Below are 5,000 nucleotides of genomic sequence, written 5' to 3' on the forward strand. Positions count from 1 at the left end.
CACATAGCATATAGTATCATCCATGTGCTTTAGATAGGAGATCCCTTTTAGGCCTGTGACTGTGTGAAGTCACGGGATGCGCATGTTTACGTTCGTACCTCTGCCTCGGCCTCAGTCCGCGTTTTGACACAGGCTAGGACAGGCAGAGGCTGGGCTCCAGTTCCCATCATCACAGTCTGACAATATATATCGTTACCATCCAACAAGTGTGTCTACCTTCAACCCTCGATATCTCCATTTAAGAACCCCTACGATAAATGGTGGCAGCGGAGGGCCTGTAATTCTGACGATTACAGCGATTTCTGGAGATAAATTTCGACTGAGCCTGCCATCTTGTGAGTAGGCCTACCGAGAAGGTTAACGCCAGCCAGCTATCTCAGCCAGTTCTCCCGCCCAAGCTCCTACCAGCTTCTACACCATTCACTGGTCAGTCTCTTTGTATTAGTGTTTATCTGCTTATTTGCATCACTCCCGATGGGTTGACCCGAGTTTGCAAAATAAGCCAGCTTCCAGTCTGTGGTGAGGGAGCCCAGTCGAGCCTAGTCTACTCCATCCAGTTCCTTTGCCTGCCAAGCCAGCTTCCACCCCTGCTGTGCTCATCGTGAGAAGTTATCAAGCTATTCTGTGTGAAGGGTTAAGATAAGCCAGCTAGCAACTAACCCAGGTGTCTTACCCCAGGACTCAAGCAAGCCACGTGAGTAGTCTTCATCACTTGTTATTCAAGCTCCAAGCCATTCTGAGTGCTTTTTTCATCCTTGTGGTGTTGTGGTATTTCGTGGGTGTATTTTAAGCTAGCCAGCTTAGAATATCTTCGCGGCATTGTGGCTGTCTTTAGTGAGGCTTACGCCGTTCAACCCATAGGCCCAACCACCCACTCACCACGTGTCTCACCATTGCCCGGTCTTAGCCCTGTTTACTCACAAACCCAACCACTATCACTGTGTTGTGGTACTCACCTAACCTCTACCAGTGTTTTGGCGCACTACTAAGGGTTGTAGCACCATATTTTAAGGACCACATAGGGGGTCAAGAGCTAGAGTGTGTTTTGCGCCACAGTTGAAAGCCTCCTGTGTGTGTCTGTCGTCGATGTAAGAGCAATTCTACGATCACGTGTGCAGAGGACAGCAGCAAGACGACATAAACAATCCTCTACTCTCCACTACCATCTACCTCATTCTACACCAAGTCGTTACAGCGATAATTAATATTTTTTTCATAGAGACATTTGCGAGTGTTGAGACATTTCTTGTGTGTTCCAATGATTTTCTTAGTGACATTCAGTGACTCTTCATTAGACTCAGTGTTTATCATATACTGATTGCAATAATTTTTATCTCCTTAATTCAGTGTTAATTTTCGTGCATTATCTTATGTCTGTTGTGTTGTGTCTTTATACACTTGAAGTAAGTACTTAGTGTTTTTCCTAGTTGTGTGTGCAACATATGAGCAGTATAGAACTTGTGTTTACACTTCAGAATCACCTAGTGCTCTCAGTGATTCAGTGGAGTAATTCAGTAATTTATTTGTGTCCTGCATCACAACTCAGTGTTGTCTCAGTTATATATATTTTTTTTTCATCCCAGCATTTGTGTATTCTATTTTTTTTTGTTCTCTGTGTTGAACATTCTTGTATTCATATTCTTTTCATTTAGCCAGTGTCTAATTTGTCTTATTTCCACAGACAATAGTGCCATTATTTTGTGCAAGCAAGACATAATTTTTACAAAAATTTTCACACATTAAGTTTCATTGCAAGAAAATTATAGTAGTGTGTTTATGTTGATGTGTTGTGTTCTGCATCACTAAGTGTTCAAACTTTTTTGTTCTGTGTTTTAGCACCTATTATTTTCCATGTTTCATTGAACAAATTCACTCTTAGTGCAATTTTTAAGTTGTTCTTTTAGAGTAAATTGTTCTTTTGCTTGTTAAGTGTTGCTTGAGTGCAGTTAAGAGTTAAAGTGTTCCCTCAGTTCATTCCTTGATATATTTCTTTTCGTGTGTGTAATAATTTTTTTTATTATTGCACATTGACTCATTTTGCAATAATTCTTGTGCAAAGATTGTGTTGCCATTAAAGTTTTTCTTGCAGAGATTTTATGCAGTGTTGTGCAATACTTTTTAAATAGCAATTGTCATTTGCAATATTGCTACAGTTTATTTCAGTTCAGTTTCATATGCTCTGTTCTGTGCATAATATTTTTTTCTTTCTGTGCCATTTTATTTTATTCCAGTGAATTGTGTCCCAGTTTTTTTTTTTTTTTTTTTTTGCACAAGCTTTATTGAGTCCATTTTATCATTTTATTGTGTGTTTCCCTATTGAATTGAAAGTAAAGACAACTCACTGTGCCATTCATTCAATTTAAAGCAAAGTTGAGTAAATTAGATTTGAGTAAAGTACAAGTTCTCTTGATTTTCTAAGTGTTGTCTGTTCAGATAAGCATTTTCTCTGTGACTGAGTTCTTTGCTTACTGTGTGACCTGTCAATTTTTAATTACTTATGCAGAATCGTTAAGCATTTTCTTCCCGTTTAAGCTTACTGTGTCATTCTCTCTATTTTTCTTGCCTTATGTCCTTGAGTAAGTTCCCTGAGAACATGTCCCAGTCACTTTTGAATGTTCACTTACTGTATCATGCCAGTCAAAGTCAATATGAATCAGTCCACAGTACCAATATTCCCTTACTGACCGAAAGACAATACCTAGCCTTTGAGCAATGTGTTTGTTCTCACAGCTTGTATCCGAGACTTGTTAAAGTGCTGCAAAATGTGAAGTTCAGATTAAGTTCCTATAGATCCGTGAATTACTTATTAACGTAGCCGAGCGATCAGGCACTAGTAATACTGTCACTCCTGTCTGGACTCAAGCCACAATATCATGCACGCAGGATAGTGCTGAGATTACTATCCTTGCGATGGCGACTTGTTCAAGTACTCGTTCCTTCCCAGGGGACGCTTTGAGAAGAACTTTACTTGCAACGAGTTATGCCATCTCTTGCTGATGCCACAAGCCGTTGCAGAAAGACGTTTCTGTGGCTAGTGTGCTCACTTGAGTGTTGTTGTCCCTTGTGTTTCAGATTGTGATCCCATCCTAGGTGACAGTAATCAGTGCATTGTAAGAAGTTATTTCTCGAGTAACTTTCACATGTTAACTTTTGTAAGTGTAGTTTATAGCTGATACCTCGTGTCACTGTGTGCGACTCAGATTGAATATCAGCATTGTTGACCGTGTTCATTTATTTTCTCCTGTGCTTGCAGTTTGAGATAGTAGATTCGTTCTCCCTTGCTCATATTGCGTGTTATAGTGTTAATTTTTTCAACCGGGGAGAGTCATCCACTCCACCGAGTTTGTGCATTCCTCCAGTAAGAAAGAACCGATCCCTTGTGTTCTGGTGATTCGATTCCTGCTCCAGGAAGATCTTATTCTTACTGTGAAGCCACCAGCAACCATTATTGACTTTGTAATGAGCCAAGAATTACTGTATCGAACAGCCGAGTTGGGTACTCCAAGCAGAAGAGTGTACCAGTTAGTAATTCCAGTCACTAGTGAACGTAGCTCTACAGCTAGTTCATGATGCACCAGGTGTTGCACACCCTGGTATGGATCGTTCTGTGAAACAAGCCAGAATGATATACTTTTGGCCACGTATGGCAACTGACATTTCCGAGTATGTTAAGAAATGTAGTGTCTGTATGCAACATAAAGGAAATGTCAATGGTCCTAATCCAATCCAAGTGTACCCAACCACTAGCAAACCGTGGGAAAGAGTTGCCCTTGACTTGTTAACCAATTTTAAATGTTCCCTCCAAGGCAACAAACATCTGTGTTATGGTAGACCATTTCACCAGATATTGCGAGTTAGTTCCTATTGCAGATAACACTGCAGAGACAGTAGCTAAAGCGTTTAAAGAACGCATTATCTGCAGGCATACCACCCCTAAGTCCTTAGTAACAGATAATGGAGGTGAATTCTGTAATGAGATTCTTGAAAATTTGTGTACTTTATACAAGATCTCTAAATCCACCATTGTTCCTCATCATCCTGCCAGCAATGGGTTAGCCGAAAGAGCCAATAAGAAAGTACTTGATGTCCTGAGAGCCACTATTAACCCCAATAGTGAAACTTGGGATAAGTCATACCAGATGTTCAATGTGCCATAAATTCTGCTTACAATGCTTCCATAGGTGATACTCCACATTATGCATTGTATGGTGTAGACAAGCGTTTACTCTATGAGTTGTTATATTCCACTCTGAAACCTAATTACAACCCTGATGATTTCGTAGCAACTCGTACCAGCATGGCTCAGAGTGTTTTTAGAAGAATCCATGAAACACTTCATAAATCAACAGCAGAATTTACTAGAGTAACTAATAGCCGTGCTAAGCCATCACAAGTAAAAGTAGGTTCAAGAGTAATGCTGACAAATTTCAACAAAACATCCGAAATGCCTAAGCTCGATCAAAAGTTTGTCAGACTTTATCGAGTTGTAGAACATATCTCAAGTAATAAGTATAAGCTTAGAGAAATTAGTACTGGCAAGTACAAAGAATCGCATTTAGATCATATGAAATTAGTATGCGATGTTGATGATATTGCTACCCAGACTAATGTGACAGATGCTGAAGATCCTCTTGACTCTGTACCCTCTACCTCAGATACTCAGTCAGATAACCAACCTGAATGTCGTTACTCCTTGCGTACTCGACAAGTAATGAGAAACCCACAAGCATCTTTTGTAGATACTCGTTCAAATCTCCCTCAGTCAAGGCATGTGTTAGCCATTGCAGAGGAATTCAATCCTCCCAGAGATGATAACCATTCTGCATATGTAAACCTCACCCTCGCAGAATTGGGTTTAAATGTACATAGTCTGTATAACTAGATGTCCGAGATGAAGTAAATTGTCAACTGTTTGTTATTAACCGATTAATTTTTCAGAAAATTTTTTTTTCTCATTCACGTTCCCTCCGTATTCTGAGAATTTGACAGTAATGATCTGA

The 5,000-nt window shown here is 39.8% G+C and overlaps 1 protein-coding gene across 1 annotated transcript in view; it reads right to left on the bottom strand.

Moving 5' to 3' along the window:
• The window catches only part of LOC128685469 (uncharacterized), a 257,978-nt gene that overhangs the window by 118,449 nt on the left and 134,529 nt on the right, over window positions 1-5,000 (bottom strand). The gene's annotated exons all lie outside the window — the stretch shown is intronic.

The sequence above is a fragment of the Cherax quadricarinatus genome, chromosome 1, assembly GCF_038502225.1.
Source record: "Cherax quadricarinatus isolate ZL_2023a chromosome 1, ASM3850222v1, whole genome shotgun sequence".
Lineage (NCBI taxonomy): Eukaryota > Metazoa > Arthropoda > Malacostraca > Decapoda > Parastacidae > Cherax > Cherax quadricarinatus.